Below are 26,536 nucleotides of genomic sequence, written 5' to 3'. Positions count from 1 at the left end.
CAGAGGCAACAGTGTGAATGTTGGATAAATAACAGGAGTATTTATGCCTTTTAAAGAAATATGGCCCACCTTTTCCCAATGGACGATTATGGAACAGACCACCTGGGCTGAATACATGTGTACCCTCGTCATGCAAAGATATGAGAATGCGCTTATGCAGATGCCCACCGTATTAATGGACCTTAGGTCGCAAATAAAAAGAGGCGATGTTCAGGGAGAGGAGATGTTTGGCGCTATGTCTGCTTTAATGGCTTACCGTGATATGACCGCTTTTCCGAACACCCCTCTATAAACAGCTATGCCAATGAGAGAGGCGGCCCCTGTCTTTGTTAACGCACTTGCTGATGCCCAACATAATGGCCGAGGGGCTGTTGAGGCACACTGGTGCAGGCTTTGGGTTCATGCTCCTTGGAAAAGGTCAGAAGTAATGCAGATATTACCAGATCCCCGGAACTATCCGGCTGCCTTTTACAGAGAATTAGCTCAGATTATATCTGCAGGTACTCTCGTTCTTGAGGATATAGATTTACTTTTTGCTACCGTTATCCCCACTGAAATTTGGGACAAAATTTGACATACTGACCATGAAGTAGCATTGGAAGGTAAATAGGCTCACCTAGAGGCTATGGAAGACGCAAGGGTAGGAGGAACTAAACCAGAAGCTGCCATCCTGACTTTGCCCTGTAAAATAATAATGTTTATGAAAACACTTTTGCTGGAAACTGTCATTAACTGGGATAAAATAAACGCCTGTAGGCAGCAAAAAGATGAGAATGTGGCTGACTTCTTTACCCGTGTTGAGACAGAATACAAGGGACATAGTGATTTGGATCCCCGGACCCCAGGTTCTGGCCCAGTATTTGTCGATAAGTTTGTCAGCAGCTTACTTCCGTCGAACACCGCCACGCTTAAGAAAGTGAAAGTACGTGGTCTGCCCAAACTATGACTGGTATCTTGGCTATGGCACAATATCACGAGAATAGGGAGAATGAAGATAGAGACAAGGAAAGTAAGAAGGTTAGGGATCTTAAGACTAAGGCACTTCTGCAGCAGGCTTACCCTCCCCGAAGTCCCGACGCCCGCGGGAATTTCAGACCTCAACCCCAAACCCCTCGAAGGGCTCGCCAGTCTACCCCCTCCAGCCCTCAACATACGGGAACCCTCCAAACAGATCAGTGTGCTTATTGTAAGGGGTACGGCCATTGGATAGATGAGTGTCCTGTGTTAGCTGAAAACATCCGAACAGGGAAGACTCGGTCTCACGATCCCAGGGAGGGGAGGCCGACTAGGGACCATGGCCCACCCCATCCCCAGGATAAAGAACGCAGGTCCAGGGATAATGCTCCCGTCCGGCAGTGCCCGGCCAATAGGTTTGATGGGTACGAAGCAACACGCACTTATTACAATGTTGATTATGATGAAGTTGATGAGACAGGGTCCTACCAAGCATAGGACAGCCAGGAAAGGGGTATTACCAGAGTGCAAATTCCAGTGGATCAAAGGGGCCTATATGTTCAAAAGTCAGTTGTGGGGAATGATCAGAATTTTCTTTTGGATAGTGGGGCCACCAGATCTTCTATTGCACGTCTGTCAGTCCCGGAGGCACCCCTTTCTGGCAATATGAATGTCTCCGTGGGTTTTGCAGGAACACCTGTGACCAGCCCTGTCTCTGAACCCCTTCCTCTCGATATTGGCCCTGCACATGTTGCCGCTCCCTTGGTCCTTACTACAGGTTGCAGTGAAAACATGTTAGGCATGGATTTACTGAAAGCTCTGTATGCAACCATATCATGTAGTCCCCAAGGTATATCCCTAACAATTTCCCCCACCGCAGCTTCCTATATGTACCTATCAGGTCCCCTCCCACCAGAGTTGCAGTCTTTACCTTCCTCCCTCTGGGCATCATCAGACACTGATGTAGGGTGTCTCAACATATCCTCTCATGTGGTACGCATCCAGCCACGTGGAGAAGTGTGGCTCACCGATTAGAACGGAAGACCCTGAGGCAGAGGTCTGGCCCGGGACCAGGGTTCAATCCCCGTCGTGGCAGGGTCTTGGGCTCAATGTCCTCGGACACGATAATTCTCGCCTCGGTGCCTAATCTAATCATGGGTTCCACTCTGCAAATCTGGGCAATAGCTTGCTTAATCTCCACACTGGCCCTAACAATACTAGGATGCCTGGCTTCACCTTGGGGGTGCCCAGGAGTGGACACCTCACAGGAACAGGCCAGGAAAGGTTCCACAGCGGTATTCGTACAGCGCTCAGAGACCCCTGGGTGATAGGCGCTATACAAGTGCAAATTACATTTACATTTCCATTTCCATTTACGTGCACTTCTCTCCTGCCTCCGGCAGGATTGACTGCCCACAGAAGGAGAAATGGCCCTTTTAACAATAATATCTGAATTAATGGACGTAGTGGAGGAGACACGTGGCAATATCTGTAACAGTCCCATTTTTCCCATTTTTAAAAAGACCAATGGAGATGCTCTCTCCCTAAAATTTACCGATTTGTGATTGACCTGAGAGCCCTTAACAAAATAACAATCTCCCAATATCCTGTTGTCCCCGACATTACAGCCCTCTTAATGATGGTCCCTTCTGACGCCACGCACTTTTCTGTCATAGACCTGAAGAATGCTTTTTTCAGCATTCCTATACATCCCGACAGCAGACATTTTTTGGGTTTCTCCCTTGGTGGGCGGAGCTTTAGATTCTGCCGCGCCCCTCAAGGTTTCACCGAGAGCCCCAGTATCTCTAGTCAAGCCCTAAAAAGTCAACTAGATTCCTTGGAAATCCCTGATAATGCCACACTATTACAATATGTAGATGACCTCCTCATTGCTGCAAATTCTGCCCCAGCATGTAAAGAAGCTACTCTCTGTTTGTTACGCCACCTTGCCCTCCATAATCACAAATTCTCTTTAAAAAAGCTTCAGTTTTGTCAAGAGAAGGTGACCTATTTAGGTCATCTCCTCTTGAAGGAGGGAAGGCAGCTCACCGCTAATCGTGTAGCCATTATCAATGCTATGACGGCCCCACAAACACAAAAGCAGGTGCAAGCCTTCATAGGCCTAACCTCATACTGTAGACAGTGGATTTCCAATTTTTCGGCCATGGTCAAACCTCTTCTTGCCCTCACCACTAAAGACATATCAGACAGTTCCTTTCCTTGGACTGGAGAGCATGCGCAGGCCTTCCAAGATTTAAAGAGGGCTCTTTGTACTGCTCCAGTCCTCTGTACTCCTGATTATAACAAAAAAAAAATATTTTTGTACATGAGACAGACGGCTGTGCCTGCGCTGTCTTGACCCAGATGTTCGGAGGTCACTTTCGGCCATGTGCCTATTTTTCAGCCACCTTAGATCCTGTTGGAAGGGCTCTCCCAGGATGCCTACGGGCGACCGCTTCAGCCTCCCTCATGGACCATCAGAGTGCGGGGATCGTCATGAACTCCCCCCTGACTCTGATAGTCCCCCATTCTGTAGATACCCTCCTTAATAACTCCAAGACACAGTACCTCACTAGCGCACGACTCACAGGATAAGAACTGACACTCTTTGCCAGCCACATTAACATCAAAGGATGTACTGTACTAAACCCCGCCACATTACTCCCACTGGATACTCAGGATGTACGCTTAGACCCACATGACTGCATATTAAGGACAGAGGAGGAGATGAAGGGACGGGTTGACTTACAGGATACCCCGATATCAGAACCAGAAGGTACACTGTATGTGGACGGATCATGTCTCAGAAGGTCAGATGGTAACACCCCAGCAGCCTACGCCCTCACAACATTAGAGCAAGTAGTAGAAACAGCTTAGATTCTGCAGTGCTCTGCTCAAGCAGCAGAATTAGTAGCCCTCACTAGAGCTTGTGAGTTAAGCAAAGGGATGATGGTAAATATTTATACTGACAGCCAATATTCCTTCGGGGTGGCCCACAACTTTGGGAGGTTGTGGAAAGAAAGTGATTTCCTTACTTAACATTGGACCAAGATTCAACATGGCCCCCTAATTCACCGACTGTTAGACTCCCTGACACTCCCCAGAAAGGTGGCCATTATAAAATCTAAGGCCCATAAGAAAGTGACAGATGATGTTCGGAAAGGCAATGCCCTGGCTGACCAGACAGCCAGACAAACAGCTCTTAGGAAAAGGGAAGGAATATATGTAGGAGGTCCCGGTAGGTGGTTGGCAGATGAGGGCATGGTTGAAAACACAGTACAGAGTGTGATTGATATTCAGTCCCATACTACTCCTGAGGAACTAAGGGTGTGGAAGGAGCAATTAGCAAAGGAGGGAACTGATGGTTGCTAGGTCCGTACGACTATGGAAAGACAATGGATGTTATCTGACAGTCATGTCCTACCAGTAGTTACGATGGCCCATGGTCCTGCTCACATCAGTGCAAAAGACATATGTAAACTGTTGGAACCTACATGGTACAACTCTAAGATACCAGCATATGCTGACAAGCTGGTTAAAACATGCATGATTTGCCTAAATTGATCCAGATGGACCGATGTAACAATTTGAAATATGTGCTAGTGGTGGTCTGAACCTTCAGCCGATGGGCGGAGGCCTACCCCGTCAAAGACTGCACCGCTATCACTACCGCCAAAGTGCTATTAAAAGAGTACCTCCCACGATTCGGTTTGCCCCACTTGGTCTGGAGTGACAACGGAACCCACTTTACGGCTCAAATTATGGAATATGTCTGTACAGCATTGGGTATAAAATAAAAAATGTCATGCAGCTAACCACCCCCAGTCACCAAGTCTAGTGGAGGTGTACAATGGCATCCTAAAAACTAAAATGGCCAAAATAGTAGCCGAGACAGGTGTCACTTGGGTTGATGCTCTGCCCTTAGCCCTACTGTCCGCAAGAACAATGGCCCACACCAGAATAGGGCTATCTTCCCATGAGATTGTGTTCAGGAGGCCTGCCAATATATGGGGTGTCCCGCGGCCTAAGAAACTGTCTGACGTTGAATACCCTGTATTAACTGATTATCTGTACAGTCTGACTAATAACTTTCGCACTCTTTATCACCAAGTGCACGAGGCCATACCTGACAAAAGCGAGGGTCCAGGACAAGTTATCCAACCTGGGGACTGGGTCCTGATCCAGAACTTTCAACGGACTAAGAGCCTCAAGCCCCACTGGACACAGCCCCGTCAGGTGTTACTGGCCACCTGCACCGCTGTGAAAGTAGAAGGTCGGGGGAATTGGGTGCATTTGTCTCACTGCCGGCATGTGCCTCTGCCCCTCCCCTATGATCAGTGGGTGCGGGAAGGACAAAGAGACTCAGAAACAGAAACTGTCCCGACGTTTGTCCCATTCAGCGATGCCAGACTGCATTCTACATCTACGGAAGCAGAGAGTGACAGCATACTTCAAGGAAGCGTGGAACCTTCCCTTAACTCTGCTCAACACCAAGAACAATTGTTTCCAGACCATACTGTCCCTACTTCCGACCGATATAACTTGCGCCCCCAAGGAAAAGCTTGCCCTTGACTTCGCCAAGTGCCTATAGGCTGTAGGGCTGTGATCTTCCCGGCTGAGAGTAGTGCTTGTGTGTCAGACTAAGGTACGACATAGGGCTCCTTGGCACCTGAGCCCAGTGAAGCAACCACCAATCGCAGGCAGCCACTAGAGGTCCCTGGCTTAGTACAATGACTGCCATCCAAAACACCAGAATCCAGAAACAATATGTTAGTCTCCGACATAGTAAATGCTTCATGGCCACCGTGGTAACACTGTTTGTCTCCCTCATCCTGTCTATCCTTGGTTGGCTGTTACTGATCTACTACCCAGTTACCTCACCAACTCCTACCCCGACTCCTGCAGAACACCAGTATTTCACGCTACCAGCCCACGAATTACCCCTCCGTGCAGAATTCTTCAATAACACCTTCATCCAAATGTTGCATCATCACCAGCTGATCATGAACACTTATAACTGCTGGGTTTGTAGACTGATGCTGCATTCCATGATACACCCTGTCCCAATCTTTCCCTACCCTTTTTCCATCTCTGGGTCTTGTCTTGCATGGTGGATGTTGATACAGGAGGCCTACACTGTCAATGGTACTGCCAATTCTGCCCTTGGAACATTTCGGGATGACTTCTAGCAGAACAGATCTGGCCATGTCAATGCTCCTTTTTGCCCGACCAGCTCATCCACAACGCTACTATCACCAGATGAACTCAGTGAGATGGTAGTATTCAACTCAACTAATCGACGAACATTTTCCAGATTCCGCACAAGAAGGATACTGCCTGATGAACGAGACACTGTGAATGTCATAAATGTGCTAGGCCGTGTCTGCATTCATGGCCTAGGGAATAAGAAAGTTGGTACCAGTACGTGTGATATCACAAAAACGTTAAACTCCACATCTCCTCCAAAGCTGGTGGCATTCCCCAACACCTATTTCATCTGTGGCACTGCCGCCTACACTTCGCTCCCCCGTAACTGGTCTGGTACCTGCTATCTGGCCTTCCTCCTTCCACCAACGTATTCTACCCATGGAGGTTATCACCTGTCCATGATTGGCGCTCTACGCCGCTCACGTAGGGGCGTCATATCAGCCGAGTTTACAGCAGGCCAGGAAACTGGGGACTTATTTAAAGGTGTCCTTCCTTTCTGGGGCCTCGTCGCCAACAGTCGGGCTGTACGAGGACTGACCAGGGTCCTTGAAGCCACCATCACAGTAACAGCTGGTGCCCTCTCCAACATCACTGCAGAGCTACAGGCAGACCGCCTCATAACGCTTCAGAACAGAATGGTTCTAGATGTCATCCTTGCTGATCGTGTGGTGTGTATAAATTGATCGGCTCCAGCTTCTGCGTGTCCATCCCAGACAACGCACATACAGTGTACGATGCCATCCAACGTCTGCATCGCCTTTCTTCTAAAATTCATCTGGATGAAGGAAACTGATCCCTCACAGGCTGGATCTGTGGCCTCCTTTCCCAGTGGGGGTGGAGGATCCTCATCATCCTTGCCTTGGGAGTAACTGTCCTGGTCTCCTGCTGTTTGTGCTTTCAGTGCCTGCCAGTGCTCTGTACAATGTGTGTCCAGACCATCAAGCCTCCACCCTCTAACATTCACAACACCAATATGATGATGATGCTCCAACAAGAAACCGATGGCCTTATGAACATTGACATTTCTTAAAGTATTTGCCACTCAATGGCAAAAGGAGGGTCTGAAGAAAAGTGTTCTTCTGATCGGCATCATTTGTACCGGGACTCTATTGCTTTTTCATTGCCATCTCGTGTCAAACACTTCCACACGAACCACCTGGTCGTTTCTGCTGGTGCCTGAGGAAATTCTAACTGACACAACAAAAACCATCTTGCAGCCTGCATTTCTGCCCAGGAACTGTCACACGCCCAACCCCCCCTGTTCTTTGCAGTTCACCAGAAAGCCACGAGACACTCACACCCGGTGTAAATAATTTGTTTTCTATCTCCTGCTCCCAGCCTGGTAAACATCCTTGACTCTGTGATCAGGTTATCTGGACAATGGTCTGACTGCTGGGCTTTGATCAAAGTGATTAAACAATGACCTGCAAGACTGATCCTTGATCAAGCCGAATGAACAATGATTTGTGTACCAAGCCTTGACCAGGTCATCATCTACAAACGTCGTCTGGATCTGGTTATCAACTGCAACACTGCCCTGATTGAACAATGAACTAACAGCCAAAAGACTGAAATGAAAAAGTATAAAAGGCTTGTAAGCTGCGGAGTAAAGCAGCAGCCTCTTCTGTCTTGTCTCTGACTAGCTTGGGACTCTGTTCCATAGCCGGGCTATAGAATAAATCTTTGTTCATCCTGCAGACAATGGCTCCTGTGTCTCCTTTTACTAAGTATGGAAGGTATGGAAGACTTGGGCTGTTCCCCCGCCGCTGAGACCGAGTAAGTGGGTTTAACCGGTTCTTCAGAACTGTGTCTTGTAAGTGGTATGCAGGTTGGAACCCCAATAGACAGTGCTTTAAGTGGAAAAACATAAGTGCAGGTACTCACCCCCCTCTGAACTGTGAACTGACGGTGGAGACAGGAGGAGATAAGCATTTAACTAACCTTCTTTGTTAGTCTTTCTAGTCATTTTATAATTAGATTAATAATTTCCATATGCTTATCGCCTTTGTCACTCTTTTATCTCCCAGGTCTGTATATTTCGTCTCCCTTTTGCTATTTTATCCCTTTTCATATTTCTTTCAACTCTTTTCCTCCACCTCTTCATTTTCCCTCATCTCTCTAATCACTTCCTGCTACCCCTTTCTCCTTGCCTCTCTCAACTTTTATTTTCTCTTCTAATGTCTCCAATGATTTGTCCTTGTTTATTCTCTTTTCCCTTGTCTCTTTTTCCTTAACCCTTGTTAATTTTTCCCTACTCACCTTTCTCTAGTTCTCTACTACCCATTTCTTATCCTGTTTCACTTCCTAACACCTCGGGCTATTTCCCTGGCTTCTTGTTTCCCTTTCTTTTCTTCCTGTTGATAGTTTGCCCCTTGTCTATTTCATCCATCCTTCCAGAGCACTACCGTATCTAATCGTTCATCTGCAAAATCTGTTTCCTGAGCCTCGCAAAAAGCATAGACAACGTTGTAATGCTGGCAGATTAACCGGCTGTTGTGACGCAGTAGGTTGAACTACTGCAGGACTGTCGTGCAGGCACAGGCTCTACTTCCATGAAGAAATAAACAATGGGAGAACAGATTAACGCAGCGTCCTGTCCCCCAACCAGAGATAGGTCCACCTTGCTCACCCACATGTCCCCCACCCCCTCTTCTTCCACAGGTTACACATGCAGCATCAGCACCTTGACCGGCTGTTGCACAAGTGAGGAAAATAATGCCACTTACCATGAGGAAGGTTATGTGGTACTCACAGGGACTCAGGAACTGAGAAGGACTCCATAGGGTAGATGACAGCTGTAAAGGACTTCATGGGGTAAATGACTGCCATAAGTGTTCCAGCTGTGGCGCCCATTCTAGAATGCCACCCCACACATGTACATAATGAGATGGTAGGAGTTACTCAGCCTACTAAAGATACCAAGGCAGACAAGTGGAGTCAAGCTTGGTGCTCCAACAATTCTGGCTCCCCAGCCTGTGACATGTTAGTTGGGCATGTTGGTAAATAAGAAACACTCACCCACACTATTGAATCAATAATGGATTGATGCATATTCCTTTTTCTTTACTGGCTATAGGAAATTCAAGTTGCTTGACTATTTTGGTCCCAATTAATAGCAAGATGGGCGAGGGGGAGAGGGACACAAGGTGGGTGCTTCACTGGAGTATGTAGAGCTGCATTGGTGGTGCTCAGAATGGTACACATAAATGCTTCACTTGTTGCATGGATTCTGCACATACACAGAACTATGTATAAGTTTATGGGACCTTGATATATAGGGACTTAGCCTTCCTACCACATTAGTGCCCTCAAGCCCAGAACTGACTAGCTATAGTGTCTCACTCGCTCCCCTACTCACTCACAGAGAAACAAATGATTAGACACCCCAAAACAGAACAGTCCCAGATCTCTCTGGAATCGCTGTAACTAGACACACTTTTCGCTCGCACTCTTGTTTCTGTCCTCAATAAAGTCTAAAGGAAACCCTCTGGAGGTGCTGGAAAAAATAGAATGGATAAAGGCTGGTATTAGTCCAAAAATAGTCTGAAAGGAAGAAAATAGGCCGGATCCCATGAGTCTAAAAATGTGAACAAGGCCCTCTGTATCTGATGCATTAAATATTTGGTGTATTCATTCTCCAAAATGGAGTGGGAGATTTGTGTTTAATAGTGAGTGTATCTCCCTTGCGGTTCTCGTCACCTGCAATTCGAAGGTCTCTCGAGCCACTTCGTGTTGCAACAATAGCTCTTCGAGTCTTCTTAGTTTATTGAAATCTGTTTTCAAAGTTGGAATGGAAGTCCGAAGCGAAATATCTACAATCCCAAGCGGGGGTGGAAACAGAACTTTACTACAGATTGTAACCCGTTGCGAAACCGTTACTATAAAAGGGATGCCAACTCATAAGCCATAGCAATCATGGTTATTCAAAATAGGATAACGGCCACTAGAAAGCAATATTAGTTCTGGAGTAATAGTTGGAACTGGTGTACCCTTTTAAAAAACAAGCCAGATTAGGGGCCGAAATGTTACAGGTGCCGTGCAATTTAACTTGTTTACATACTAGGGAGTGTCCCACTGTGGAATCACAATCTTCCCCTGTAAGGAAAACTTCCTTGTCCGCGCGCTGACATCTGTAGGTGAAAGGTAACAACCAAAATTCATGTGGAAAAGTACTGCTGAGGGGCTCAAACCTACCAACAGGATAATGTTTCATGCAGGCAGTGACTTGAAATAGTGAGCTGGGCAGTGAAATAACCCCATTTATGAACCACATAGCTGAATCAGTCTCTGCCATAGAAAATGATAACTCTTCTAATTGTTCAATATGTAACAAAGTATAAGTTGCTTTCTTCATTAACATTATTTTCTGTTTCTCAGTCAAATGAATTGGTTAAAACAGTGCAGAAGGATTCAAATATTCCAAGGCACTCTTCCATGTTTGAGTGTTGTAACGTCCAGGCAACAGAACGTAACTGATTTTGACCATGATATAAAACAGACACGTCATGTTGAACAACATCATTGACAGATGACACAATATTATTCAAATATATATATCCTGGAAGACACAGTGTATCAATACTATTATCTACTACTGCAATGGACTTTTTCTAAATTTGCTTGGTCAATTTGGCGCAGGCGCACCGCAGCTTCCATCGGCGACAGTTTCCAAAATTCATTTTATGCTTCATAAATAAATCGTTTTGTTCTAGGGGCTTTTGGACCTAAAATAAAATCAGCCACATTGACGTCCCCTGACAAAAGCGAAAGGTGTTGTTTCACAGACGACAGTGTAGAATTTTCCAACCATTGTTGACACAATTTACCCACCGAATATGTGGTGACTGAATGGGATTGTGTGAAACGTGGATCAGGTCTGATTTGCGTAAACCCTTTTGTGGCATTCAAAAAATGCAGTTGACATGCAGTGGAGCTCGTTGGCCATAGTAACCATTCCAAGGAGTCAATGTTAGAAGAGTTAATAGTACCATTCGGGAACAAGGTAACTAAGTCTTCAATTGTGTAGTTTGTGTGTGATTGCCTTGTATTATTCTCAGTCAATGAAGGAATTGAGGGAATATTCATATTTGTGGCTGTGGCTAAACCAAAACAAGTAGTCTGTGTCATTTAACCCTTTCGATGCTGATGACGAGCTGGGCTCGTCATGGTGCACAGTGGTCGTGTGCTGATGACGAGCCCAGCTCGTCATAAAATGAGGAAAATAGCAATTTCCAGCACAGGAGGGGAATTGCCTTAGCAGCGAAGGTGTTAAATAAAAATAATTTGAGAAGATAATAGACAGGCACGATGCAAAGCTTCAGTGACTTGCACCTGCTGAAGTTTGGTACCCCAAACGGATTTCAATTCAATTGTGTCCTTACTGTGTTCATAACCCTCTATGGACAAATTGTTCTTGAAGGACGTGGAGTAAATCAATTTAGCGTATTTCAGCATAAATAGACTCTGTGTCTGCATTTTCAATTTATAATAGTAGGACCATGGGTCTGAAAGATTGTAACCGGAAAAATATATCCATTTATTTTGTTTAATCTTTGATCTACCCTGTAATAGTGTCAGACAATGTTCCCATTGTGTAAAATTACAAATTGGTCTCAAAGTGATGGCTTTGTGTGAAAATGATTCCTGTAATAGTGATAACAGAATGAATTTGCATAATTTGCTGAATTCAAATAGAAATATTCAGTGTCAAAAGCAGCATAATATTTTAAATCAGAAAACAATTATTGAAAGGCTTGGACATCCCTGTCGTCAGAGTGTATGTCCAGTGAAACCACATCTCCTAATGAAACGCAGAACACATATGGAATGTTTAAACGTATATTGATATACCATATACTACTTTATCCCAAATGATGCTGAAATGTTCACAAGAGCTTGATCTCTATTCATTATATGTGATGATGTGTGGGGTGCGAGAACTGCGTCAACCAAGTTCAAAGCGGAGCGTTCAGGCAAATAATGAGCATTAATGAGCAGAAAATACACAAGGATGCAATGAAGTCTCTGAGGGTGCTGGTGTAATTTTAGTTTCCATACAGGCCTGAGGGCAATTCGGTAGTGGGGCGAATGAACAGTGACTTAAAGCAGTCTTTGGCAGCTAGAGTATTAAGTACTGGCAGGGGTTGGCTAGCTCATTTGTATGGAGTCCAACGTTCACTTAATAATCTCCCTCGAAGATCTCTGGGTGGGCAGACCCCATACAAAATGCTCTTTGGCTTTAAAAAAATTTGCCAGACCTTGATAGTTTAGATGTTGTGGCGGCTGCCACAACCTTTGACGTACATAATCATTGTGCCGTGTTACAGGATCTACAAAAGTCTTGTGCTTCACAAACAAAAGCACACTTGCCCTCTTCCACAGATCCAGTGGTGCTGATTACCATTTCTGGCTGGCTTCCTCAAGTTGGAGACCTGGTCCGGGAGAAGGTGGATAACAAAAAGGAATTTGGACCATCATACCGTGCACCAGTAAGATATCTTGGTTTTGAAAGGCAGCAGTACCATGATCCGACCTCTGTTACCTGGTCGTAAGGAGAATCAATATTTTTCTATTGACCATGTCAAGCTACACCATATGGCCTATACCGAATACTTTACCACCAAGTATTCCACGCTGTAATCTTTCACTGAATCCAATGGCTTAGCTTCCTCGACGACTCCCCGACCAATGGAGTTGGAAATGGAAAGTTCAATTGATTTCTTACCTGTTTCACCTTCTAATACCGCCAATGAAGACATCGAGTATGCTTCTCCCCCAGTTGCAGTCATGATTGACATTCTTGAGAGTGTCGTACATGATCCATCTGATGCTGCACAACCCCCGTTGTTTCAGCTGGGGGCGTGTGGTTATTAACCCGTTTCGTGCGTCGAACGTTCAGCTCCAGTGCTGAACGTTCTAAGAAACGGGTGGGGCCGCGTCGGCCGTTGGACATGCGCAGCACTACGGAGGTAGTGCTCGCAACGTCCAACGGCCGACGACAGCACTAAAGGGGTTAAAAGGACAGTAATAGCTTTCCTTCCAATTCATCTTCATCATCGTCTGTGGCAACTCCCCCTACATGTACAAGCCTTTTCATCTCCTGGTTCAAAAATACTTACCTAGTCCCACCCTAGACTGCATAGGAGTTTTACCACCCATCCCCAGTTGAGGAGCAGGGTTCTCACCATCTGTCAAAGCAGCAACTTTCTTCTCCTGAAATGGGGCACGATAAGGAGGTGGTCCCTCCAGTTTGGTCTATATATGTCAAACTGGTGCTGCTGATCACGTCTTTGCTGCATGGTCTCGCCTTGCCTGCGATCCTGTTGCTCTCCTCCACCAAATTATTGATCTGATGATTCATGAAAGGAACGAGGAGAACAAGGATCAGGAACCTAAAACCTATCTGCTGTTTTAATTTTAAAGTGGTCACTCAAATCACATCTATGTTCAGATGTGTCAGGTGTCGGTGATCCAGCACGCAAACCTTGCTTCTGTTATTGCTGCTGCTGATTTTGCGCCCTAAAGATTTATATACATCCGCAATAATAATCGGGAACATTAAAGCACTCCTTCTCCAGCACTTACCTGGGCATGTTAGAAGGATTAAATTCCAAAATGGGTGGTTTAAAGCTGCAGATTATTATTATGCGACATATGAGTCAGGTTAACGATTTCTACTTTGAGGTTTAATTAAGTACATCTTGGGTATTCCAACTAATTGATGACAGATTTTATGATGTAATTTATTGATGATGGTTTATCTGGTGAGCATATTGTGATGTATTATAGGTTTTAATCAACTGAACAATAAAGTCTTACTACTACCACTCCACACCTCAAAACAAAGTAAACTAATGACAGGACCAGCTGCAGGTGGACTCACACAGCCGGCTCACAGCGCCAGAGAAGGCAGAACCCACTGCAAGTGGACTGAAAGCAGCTGGCTCACAGTGGCAGTGAAGCTGTAACCCACTGCGGCTGGACTTCACCAGCTGGCTCACAGTGCCAGCGAAGACACAAACCACTGCAGGTGGACTCCAACAGCTGGCTCACAGTGCCATCGAAGACAGACTCACTGCAGTTGGACCTCAGCAGCTGGCTCACAGTGCAAGAGAAGACAGAACCCACTGCAGGTAGATTTCAACAGCTGGCTCACAGTGCAAGAGAAGACAGAACCCACTGCAGGTGGATTTCAACAGCTGGCTCACAGTGTCAGAGAAGATGGAAACCACTGCAGGTTGACTTCAGCAGCAGCCATGCAGTGCCAGAGAAGACAGAACCCACTGAATGTGGTATTGACCAGCTGGCTCACAGTGCCAGTGAAGACAGAACCCACTGCAGGTTTGACTTCACCAGCTGGCTCACAGTGATAGTGAAGATAGAGCCCACTGCAGGTGAACTTCAGCAGCAGGCTCACAGTGCAAGAGAAGATGGAACCCACTGCAGGTGGACTTCATCAGCTGGCTCACAGTGCAAGAGAAGATAGAACCCACTGCAGGTGGACTTCACCAGCTGGCTCACAGTGCAAGAGAAGACAGAACCCACTGCAGGTGGACTTTAGCAGCTGGCTCACAGTACAAGAGAAGACAGAACCCACTGCAGGTGGACTTCACCAGCTGGCTCACAGTGCAAGAGAAGACAGAACCCACTGCAGGTTGACTTCACCGTCAGGCTCACAGTGCAAGAGAAGACAGAACTCACTGCAGGTGGACTTCACCAGCCGGCTCACAGTGCATGAGAAGATGGAACCCACTGCAGGTGGACTTCACCAGCTGGCTCACAGTGCAAGAGAAGACAGAACCCACTGCAGGTGGACTTTAGCAGCTGTCTCACAGTGCAAGAGAAGATAGAACCCACTGCAGGTGGACTTTAGCAGCTGGCTCACAGTGCAAGAGAAGATAGAACCCACTGCAGGTGGACTTTAGCAGCTGGCTCACAGTGCAAGAGAAGACAGAACCCACTGCAGGTGGACTTCACCAGCTGGCTCACAGTGCAAGAGAAGACAGAACCCACTGCAGGTGGACTTCACCAGCTGGCTCACAGTGCAAGAGAAGACAGAACCCACTGCAGGTTGACTTCACCGTCAGGCTCACAGTGCAAGAGAAGACAGAACCCACTGCAGGTGGACTTCACCAGCCGGCTCACAGTGCATGAGAAGATGGAACCCACTGCAGGTGGACTTCACCAGCTGGCTCACAGTGCAAGAGAAGACAGAACCCACTGCAGGTGGACTTTAGCAGCTGGCTCACAGTGCAAGAGAAGATAGAACCCACTGCAGGTGGACTTTAGCAGCTGGCTCACAGTGCAAGAGAAGATAGAACCCACTGCAGGTGGACTTTAGCAGCTGGCTCACAGTGCAAGAGAAGACAGAACCCACTGCAGGTGGACTTCACCAGCCGGCTCACAGTGCATGAGAAGATGGAACCCACTGCAGGTGGACTTCAGCAGCTGGCTCACAGTGCAAGAGAAGACAGAACCCACTGCAGGTGAACTTCAGCAGCTGGCTCACAATGGTAGTGAAGATAGAACCCATTGCAGGTGGACTTCACCATCAGGCTCAAAGTGCAAGAGAAGACAGAACCCACTGCAGGTGGACTTCACCAGCCGGCTCACAGTGGTAGTGAAGACAGAACCCAATGCAGGTGGAATTCAGCAGCTGGCTCACAGTGCCAGAGAAGATGGAACCCACTACATCTGGACTTCTACAGCTGCTGTGCAGTGCCAGAGAAGACAGCACCCACTGCAGGTAGACTTCACCAACTGGCTCACAGTGCAAGAGAAGACAGAACCCACTGACTTTGTACTTCAGCAGCTGGCTCACAGTGCCAGCGAAGACAAAATCCACTGAAGGTGGACTCCAACAGCTGGCTCACAGTGATAGTAAAGATAGAACTCAGTTGCACTTTAGCAGCAGGCTCGCAGTGCCAATAAAGTGTGGGCTAGGCCTGGTTTGCACACATTGCTATGTTAGCATGGCTTATTAGAAGTTAAACGCCATTTTTACCGTTTGCTGCTTTTTGCACACAACACTGCATATAGCTGTTTTTGTAAGTTAGCTCAGACACTGCATATAGCTGTTTTTGTAAGTTAGCTCAGACACTGCATATAGCTGTTTTTGTAAGTTAGCTCCGACACTGCATATAGCTGTTTTTGTAAGTTAGGCTGCGCGAATGTCTTCACATGAGAAAAGCTTGTTTTCGACATCCCTAGACTTGGTATATGGTCAAAATATCGAATGGACAGAATATAGACATAAAAAATATTGTTTTGAAGGTAAGTAATGTAATATCGATTCTAAAAATATAGAAAGTCAAAATATCGAGGTACATAATATAGGTTATTAAAAATATCGCATTTTTAATAATATCGACATTTTTAAAGTGTTTTGTATGTTAGTATATTTGTGGAAACTGTATATTTTTTGTAATTAATTTTATGTTATTTAATATTTGCATAATTTAATTCTGTAGTGGGTTGTGGGTTTATAGCGGAATAGGGTGGGAAGTAATTTAAATATAATTAATTAAATGTGTTATTCAATTTATTGGTATTTTTTTAAATAAATTGTTAATTAATTTTTAATTGGTAATTAATTAATTCTTAATTGATAATTAATTTTAATTAATTGATAATGATGTGAATAATATTAATTTATTTTCTGTAGCGGGTTGTGGGTTTATAGGGGAATAGGGTGGGAAGTAATTTAATTATAATTCATTAAATATGTCAATGTAATTATTGGTATTTATTTTGAATAAATTGTTAATTAACTTTTAATTGGTAATTAATGAATTCTTAATTGGTAATTCATTTTTATTAATTGATTAATTGATAATTATGTGAATTATATTAATTTATTTTCACTAGAGTAGGAATAGTAAAATGTACCCCTATGCTATCCAACGCTTTCCCTACTGTTGCACTCACTGGAGTGGGAATAGTAATTTTTACCCCTACACTATCCAACGCTTTTCCTACTGTTGCAGTCTCTGGAGTGGGAATAGTAATTTTTACACCTACGCTATCCAACGCTTTCCATACTGTTGCACTCTCTGGAGTGGGAATAGTAATATTTACCCCCACGCTATCCAACGCTTTCCATACTGTTGCACTCTCTGGAGTGGGAATAGTAATTTTTACCCCTACGCTATCCAACGTTTTCCCTACTGTTCCACTCTCTGGAGTGGGAATAGTAATTTTTACCCCTACGCTATCCAACGCTTTCCCTACTGTTGCACTCTCTGGAGTGGGAATAGTAATTTTTACCCCCACGCTATCCAACGCTTTCCCTACTGTTGCACTCTCTGGAGTGGGAATAGTAATTTTTACCCCTATGCTATCCAACGCTTTCCCTACTGATGCACTCTCTGGAGTGGGAATAGTAATTTTAACCCCTACGCTATCCAAAGCTTTCCCTACTGTTGCACTCTCTGGAGTGGGAATAGTAATTTTTACCCTACGCTATCCAATGCTTTCCCTACTGTTTTACTCTTTGGAGTGGGAATAGTAATTTTTACCACTACGCTATCCAACGCTTTCCCTACTGTTGCACTTCCAGGAGTGGGAATAGTAATTTTTACACTCCCGCTATCCTACGGTAATAATATTCAGTATTTTTTATTAACATATATGAGTGTATGTTTTTTTTATAAGTTAAATTAATTATTTAATAATTTTAAGGTAATTTAAGTATTTTTACGTATATTTTAGCTATTTTTTTATTTTTTTTATTTTACATTATTTTTAAGAAATTCAATATTTTTACAAAGTATATATTTTTAAACAATATTTTGGATTCGATATTTTGGTACTTACCTGTTTGTAGATAGGAATTTGATATTTTGTCTGTCGATATTTTGGCATCGATATTTTGGGCAGTCTATATTTTGTCCCTCGATATTTAGTCAGTGATCCCTAGACTTACATCGTGACCCTAGTCAGCACAGTGAGTGCCGAAGCCTTCAAGGTTATCATAACAAGGTAGCTGTTGTTCGAACTGATCGGCTTATGTTTTTATACACAACACACGGCAGCTGCGAGCCAACTGAAATTCTGGTGCCTTTATTATTGCACTGCAGCCATGATTTCACACACTTGGAAGATTTTCTGTTTCCAGTGATGCAGAGAGCTTTTGCTGATCCTGATGTGATTCACTCTTGCTGAGTGGAGAGGTAATGGGATCCCCCATACAAGCCTAGGAGACCTTCCATATTTTGTAAACTATAGGGCCCGATTCACAGAACTAACTTAAGACAGAATCCTAAACTTACTACTTTTGGGGCCCGATGTAGGTAGCCAAATACCGGTCGGTAACGGCCGAAATTCGGTAATTTCGGCCCTTACCGACCGGTATAAGAGAATCGAAATGTATGTGACCAAAAATGTACCGAATCGGTAAAAACCTGTCGGTAAAATACCGATTCGGTACTTGACGAATCGGAAAACACCGAATTCCCATTTCCCGATTCGGTAAACAAGAAACGGTAATTTACCGAATCGGAACTTACCGATTCCTCATTTACCGAATCGGTAAATAAGAAATGGTAAAAAAGGCATTTCGAGATGTAAAAAACACAAAAAATACTGAATTTCATGAAAATCGGTATTTAAGAGTCGGTAATTACCATGGATTGAAAGCAGGTGGAAACCAGGTACAGGTTACAAAAGAAGGCCCCAAAATGCAACACTGCAACCACAATGGCGGCTTTCTATGTCATTGCAAGGCGGCTACGGATACAGGCAGCAGGAGAGAGGGTCTGGCTAAGGGAGGAGCAGGTGTATAGGCAGAGGATCATCCTCTTCCAACTGACTGAACCTGAAATCCTGCAAAGGTACAGACTCCACCCCAGAACCATCCTGGACTTGATCAGGGACCTCCACCCATATCTGGAACACCCAACCCCAAGAGCACATGCCATCCCATCCCACGTGCAGGTGTTGTGCTGCCTACATCTTCTTGCTTCTGGGAGCTACCATCATGTGATTGCTGCGATAGGTGGGGTGTCCCAGAGCTGCCTGTCACGTTTCTTCCGAAAATTCCTTGACGCCATGATGCAGAGGATGGAACACTACATAGAGTTTCCTGACACACCTGCTGAACTAGAAAAGACAAAAACCGATTTCTATCACCTTGCACAGTTCCCGCACATCATAGGCTGTATCGATGGGACACACATCCCACTATACCCACCTGCAACAACTGAACACATATATAGAAACCGGAAGTCTACCCATTCAATCAATGTGCAGGTGATCTGCAATGCTGCCAACATGATTACGGACATTGTCGCAAAATTTCCAGGGAGTAGCCACGACTCCTACATATTCCAGAACAGTGGGATATACAGACGCCTTGTGGCTGGTGAATTTGGGGATGGATATCTGCTAGGTGAGTATGTGTGAGTCACCCTGATAGTCAATGCAGAAGGAACAATCATGAGAATGTGACTAAACAAAATTTCATTTTCCACCCAGGTGACAGTGCATATGCCCTGCGTTCATTTGTACTCACACCCTACCTGAATCCATCCACCAGGAGCGAAAGGCGTAACAACGTGGCACACAGAACAACACGTTGCGTTGTGGAACGCACTTTTGGACTGCTGAAAAGCAGATTTAGGTGCCTCCATAAGAGTGGAGGTGCACGGCAGTACACGCCACTGATCTGTTGTAAAATAATTGCTACCTGCACCATGCTGCATAATGTTGCCACCAAGGAGGGCACAGAGGTAGAACTCACATATCATGAGGACATAGATGATGGGACAGAACAAGCCGATCACAATGCAGCAGGTGCAGCACCAGCAACAGATGGCAGACTGAGACGCGCAGAAATAAGAAACAGATATTTCTAATAGATTGATGAAACACAGGCAGGTTTACTTCTTGGAGCACTCTGTTTAATTTGCACTACCGGACTCCAAATATTCAAGAGCACATGAACAAAATAAATTCCACTTTTCACACTGGGTGGCCAAAGTTCACTTCACTGTGACCTGTCCTGTGTTATGGATGAAATGTTAATGTTTGCGTTAGTGCATGATGTTGTGGGAGCCACGGGGCAGGGGGCCAACTTGCGCAGTGGTGCCTGGGTCATCAGCATGTAGCCTGGTGCTCCGGCGAACATCATGGACAGGCGGGCTGGATCCACTCCTGCTTGTGGACTCCTCCGTGTCCACAACACCCGTGTCACCAGCAGTGGCTGTCTGCTGTGTCAGCAGTACCTCCATAGCAGAGGTCACCCTCCCCATCCCCATGGACAAGTCACTGCAGCAGTGCACAATATCTGTCTGCATGTTCACAGACCGGCGGCATAGCAGAGTGGTTGCAGTTGCCAGGCGGTTGATGGATTTATTCAGCTGTTTAAGTTCGTGCCTGTTCCTGCGCCTTTCCGCCTGGTCACTCTCCAGCCTGTCACAGAGGGTACCCATGCGCACACCCATGTCCCTCACCCCCTCTGCCATGGACTCTATTCCTTTGGCCATGGACTCCATTCCTAGGGCCATGGAGCTTATCCCCCTATCAATGTTAGACATCCTGCTATGGAGGATGCGCACCTGTCTGTGCACTGCCATGATCCCTTTGGCCTGCATGCGCTGGATCCTCACCATGGTGCTTTCCAACCCGGCAAAGACCCCCTGCATTTCATGTCCCTCCTCTTGCTCACGTGCCCTACGAACACGGGCACTTTCACGCCCAGATCCTGTTGATCCCTGTTGTCCTGCGTTGCCAGGCAGTGCTGGATTGCTAGGTGTCTGATCCCCCACCTCTTCCTCATCACTGCTCTCTAGGATCCTGAGTGGTGGTACGTCCAGCCTCCCTGGCCTCACATGCACAGAGGACCCTGAGCTTGGTGTTGTGGCACCTTCAGGTACTGCCGGAGTCTGTGTCTCAAACAGCAGGGGTGACTGTGGCTGTGCTGTGGTGTCTTCCTCCATTGCTAGGGGTGCCTGCGCAGTGGAAGTGTCCTCAGGGACAGCGCTGGGTCCTGCTTTGTCAGTGGGCTTCTCCCTCGCAGCTGTTGCTGGTGCACTTGCCTCCCCTCCCTGCGCTGCACTGCGCGATGACTCTCCTGTGGGAAGACATGGACAATGATCACCTGTGTGTTTCCATTGGACAAATTCCTATCACACAGTTTCCTGAGCTGCAACTGCTTGTGTATGGGGAGTGCGGCATGGCATGCAGTGTTCTGTGTTGGCTGCATTAATGAATGTTCCTATGACTACGACTACCATGATGCATTGCTGGTGAGTACTGACATGTGTTATTGATTGTGCATGTGTAACCCACATTGGGGAAGGGCCCAGGGAATGGGTGTGGATTCATGTCCATGCATCTTACCTTTCTTTCTTGCAGCTCTGGCTGAGCTGTCAGCATCCCCAATCCCGTGTATGCTTTCAGGCTCCATTGTGGATTCCACCATCTGCTTCAGTTCTGTGAGGCTTGGTGCACAGCTCTTCCCTCCACCTGTGGCTGCAGATTCTTTCCTCTGGCTTGCTATCTTCTTTTTAGTGGTGATCCTCAGATCGTACCACCTTTTTTTGATGTCTTCTATTTCACAATGGGTGATCCCAAGGGCATTTGCTTTGCTCTGGATGGCCAGCCAGGTGTTTTTTTTAACAGACTCTGCCACTTGCAGGGACTGTCTCCCAAAAGGCTGGCTGTAATGCTGCACTACCTCCTCCACCAGCACCTGGAGCTCTGTTGTGCTGAATTTGATCTTCCTTTTTCGGTCAACACCTTCCTTCTGGGCTTCCTGGGACTCCATGGTGATGCTCTGCTGGGCTCAGTGCAGCCTGCTCCTCTGTCTCCCCTCCAGCTCTCCAGATAGTTCTGTGGCTCTGTACCTGCATGGGTGTGGCCAACTCCAGGTACTGGGTGTGGTGCTTGCTTCTGATTGGTTGATTTCACCTTGGCTTTGTTGTGGGGTGTGGTGGGTGTCCCTGATTGGTTGAGTGGCTCACATGTCTTCCATTCGAATTTTCGAGATTGGCTTTTACCGAATCGGTAAATACCGATTCGGTAATGTCCGATTCGGTAATTACCGATTCGGTATCTCCCATTCATTCCTATGGGCATGGAGGCCCATAGGGTTGAATGGGTGATACCGAATCGGTAATTACCGAATCGGACATTACCGATTCGGTATTTACCGAGTCAGGATTCCGACTGTTACCGAATCGGTAATTTTTTACCATTTTTTACCTACATACTGTTTTCCGATTCATAAATACCGATTCGGTATCAATCGGTATTTATGAACCCGTAAAATGGAATTACCTTCATCGGGCCCTTGATATTCACAGTAGGCATTTAGTAGAAGTAAAGTTAGGATTTTGTCTTAAGTTTGTCTTCAGTCTGTCTTAAGTCTGTCTAAGACTACTACATGCTGCCACATGCATCAATACAAGGAATTGTGATTCCTAAATAGCGATTTTTAAGGAATCGCTATTTAGGAATTGCAAAAGCCTATGCATATAGGAATCGCTATAAAAATAGCGAGTCCTACACATTCCTTAATTGTTACTCGCAAATTGCTAGTCGTAATTAAGGAATGTTGTACCATTCATTCCTATGGGCCTCCAGGGCCATAGGAAAGAATTGGAGATTGCATGAGCAATTTGCGAGTATCAGTAGGTACTCGCAAATTGCTCAAGCAATTTCAAGGGTACAAGGGTGTCAAAATGACACCCTGTTGCACCCCTGAAAATTGATTTGTGCACATATGTTGCACACACACATGCCTTAAGGGCATGTGTGTGTGCAACATGAAACTTTGAAAAATGCACAAAAGTGCATTTTTCAAAGTTTTTGCAAATTACCATGAAGTTCATCTTCATGTTAATTAGCTACTCCTAATTGCGAAATCGCTATTTTTTTAACTTTCATGCATTTCATTTAAGGAATCTCAATTTGGGATTCCTTAAATGCAATTGCAGTTTAAGGAATCGCAATTTAGAGATTCCTTAAATTGCGATTTTTGAATTTGGGATGATGCATCCCAAAGGCAAAAATACCGGTGGCAAAGGGGCATATTCTGTTAATCTGCCCGTTTACGACCGGTTTTTGGTTTGATGCATGGGGCCCTAAATGCCTTCTGTGAATACCAAAAGTAGTAAGTTTAGGATTTTGTCTTAAGTTAGTTCTGTGAATCGGGCCCATAGTTCCTAGATAGGGAGGGTGATATAACTAGGCGCTATAAGACCTGTTTTCACCATCATTCTAATAGATTTCTCCTTGTGTGTTTTATGGAATTGTAACAATGCTGATCATATTATTTCTAATCATATGTCTGCTTATGTTGGCTTTGCAGATGATAGTACGTCGTTAAAATAAATATTTTAACCTCTCCTGTGTCTCTTTTTTACTCCTGTTGTGGCTGGTATGTGAGTGTAACGAAAGAGTGTTCTCACTTCCCACCATTCCTGAGTATATCCTAAGTCGCATGTTCTGGGTTGTCTAATCATTGGTTACTTTGCTATACGACGAATAGCTAATGTGACACTGATGCTAGCTGGTAGGGGTTTTCTAGGTACTACGATGAGTTTTTGGTATACCACAATTCACTGAGGTCCTGGGTCTTTGTGTACAGTTCTGTGTATGAGCAGAATCCTTGCAACGTAGCGCACCTAGTGTAGTGGTCTTATTTTGAGACTCTCGAGTAGTGCTTTTATCGGTCCACGACCCCCTCACTATTGGTTCCGGATGACAGTGGTGTCATATGAACCTATCTATAGTTAAATAGGTCTTTTTCAAGCTTGATAATTTTAAATGGTTTCTATTGAATTACTACCCAGTTGTGCTATTTTTCTTTGCATTGTACTAGTCTCTTTCTGTGCCGTTATGGCTGCTGTTGATATGCCGCAGCACAGGTGTTTGCTTGGAAGGCATGTCAGTAGTTTTCGTTGTATGTGCAAATGCAGCTTACCAGTTTGAGCTGTTTTGCTCATGGGTTACGTTTCCTGCGGTCGATGCTTATACTAATGTGTTTCATACTTACACTCCCACTGCCGTGCCCAGGGATTACACTCCTTATAGGACACAGGAGGTTCCGATTTCTTCTTGGCAGCAAAGCTCTTGGTTTAATGGCACCCTCCCCCACACCCTAACGGCGGTTAGATTAGGACTGTTTTCCATAGTAGACGCTTCTTGGCCTGTTTTGGCTGGTTTTACCCCGCACCCAGATGTGGGGCGATGTACAGCTCTTGAATTGAGGCCCCTAAATGCTTCTGCTCTAGTGGTTTTACAAGCCTTGCTTCATTACATTTCCTGCAACATCCCGTGTGGGGCACCTGGAGGTGCGGCACATCCAGTTGGGCCAAATAGGACAAAGCTTAGTCCCGTTATTGTTAATGCTATTATGGGCAAGTGTCCCCAGGATAAGGATGAAATGCCTTTCTGCCTTGCTGAGAAATTTGACCAACTGGAGGCAGTTGTTAATAATACTACTCTTGTGGAAAAGCACAGGATCCTTACTATAAGTTTGCAGAAAGACTTAGTGCCGGAAGTAACTGACTGTACCACATGGGGTATGATTTTTGCGGCAGTCTATATGAGGTGCTTTGGCACACCATCTTTGACTGTCCTACGCTCCTTCATTAAACGTGTTCATGATGAACATGGGCCTGAGGCGGATGTTGAATTGGGAATGAGACTCGTGGGAGTGTTTGACAAAGTTTCCGATCTCATCCATGCTAATGTTAAGGGGGATGCGGTAAGCTTTCAGGTGTCTAATGCTTTGCGCAATGGCCCCGATGCAGAGAAGCCTCGTCAGTTACCAAAAATTATTACGTTGGCTTATAAGACCATTGGCCGAAATAGTTTGGGTGTTAAGCCTTTTGCTACAAAAACAAACGGAGCAGCAAACTCAGTCGGCCAATTCTGATAAAGATGATCGCCAATAAGTTCTGAAACAGAATTGGAGTAAGAATAAGAAACAGGGGAAACAGCAGCAGAAACAGGGGTCCCGTCCAGCTTCGCCAATACCTGCGCCTACTGAGCGTACATATGAGTTGCGCGACTGCACTACGATTAAGTCACCTGATATATTTCAGGTTCCTGATCAATGTTCTCCTCGCTCTTTGGAGGAAACAACGGTCTCGCCAACCAGTGGAGGAGGCAGCGGCAGAGGACAGGGTGCCCAATAGAGCAGTGAGCAGCCCCGCAAGGCCGACGGTAAAGGCAAGCAGGATGACTCACTGCGTCAAAGACCTCAGTTTCAAAAGAAAAAAGTTGCAGCTTTGACAGTGAAATATTCCACAGATAGTGAGAACACAGCTTCGGAATCTGACATGGGCACTAACATTGTTGGACAGCGTGGCGGAGATTACCATAGTGCGAGAGGCGCTGCGTCCACTACTGAAGGTGACAGCGACTGACACGTTCGTTGTTGTTGAGACAGCTGACACTAGAGTGGCTCCCCCTGAAAGACTATTTGAAATTGACCTTTTAATTGAAGGTGACATACAAAGTACTATAAAAGGTTTTTTGGGGGAAAATCTGACTACTTCCTATGACATTTTGTTGGCGGAGGTCGACTGGCCCCCACCTTTTGTCTTAGCTGCTCCGCAAGGGAAGGAGGTAATCCTCTCTAATTTTGCACACACCGTGCCGAAGGAGCAGGCCCTGCATTTTGCGGAAGATTGGGCTAAGGTGCTTGCACCAGCTTTGTACCGTACTCACTGTGGATGGGACAAATTTTCCACCTGACATGAGAAACCATTGCGGTCTATGCCACAGCCTCAATGCCAATACCCCATGCAGCGTGAAGCGAAAGCTCCCCTAGCAGAAATCCTTGAACAATTGGAATATCAAGGTGGGATTGAAACTTGTGTGTCTCCGATGAATAACCCTCTTTTTACTGTTACTAAGCCTGATGGCTCATATTGGATTACCGGCACTTAAACTCGGATTGTCGTACGTCCGCGGTCAAAACACTCACAGTTCTGCCCTTGTGAATAGTCTTGTGTGCAAAAGGTTTAAGACCACACTTGACATATCCAATGGCTTTTTCACCCACAACGTGTCCTCTATTAGTAGTCAATGGACAGCTTTTACCAGTGGTGGTAAACAAAGCCAATTTTGTCATTTGACGATGGGCTATAAGAACAGTCCAGGCATCTTTGCAGCCAGCAGTCTCTCATCTGGAGAGGCTCGACCCAGATGCATGTTCATATGTGAATGACATTTATCTCACAGATGACAAATTATGGCCGCATCTGTGTCCCGTTGACCACATACTTTGTCAGTTTGCGGACTTTGGCTACAAATTTAGCATTGGAAAGTCTCACCTTGCAGTGTTTACAGTGTTGTTTCTGGGCATGAGCTCAACAATGAAGGTCAAGGTTTGGCTCCTCACTTTCTGGAGAAATACGCA

General features: G+C 45.6%; 1 protein-coding gene and 1 pseudogene across 1 annotated transcript in view; one reads left to right on the top strand and one right to left on the bottom strand.

The window, feature by feature from the left end:
- The window catches only part of LOC147666139 (nicotinamide N-methyltransferase-like), a 134,136-nt gene that overhangs the window by 39,982 nt on the left and 67,618 nt on the right, over positions 1 to 26,536 (bottom strand). The gene's annotated exons all lie outside the window — the stretch shown is intronic.
- Positions 5,685 to 6,845, top strand: LOC147666141 (uncharacterized; annotated as a pseudogene).

Source organism: Lissotriton vulgaris, unplaced genomic scaffold (genome assembly GCF_964263255.1).
Source record: "Lissotriton vulgaris unplaced genomic scaffold, aLisVul1.2 SCAFFOLD_2065, whole genome shotgun sequence".
Taxonomy (NCBI): Eukaryota; Metazoa; Chordata; class Amphibia; order Caudata; family Salamandridae; genus Lissotriton; species Lissotriton vulgaris.
Note: the sequence above shows the minus strand (reverse complement) of the source record. Positions and strands in the feature narration are given on the sequence as shown.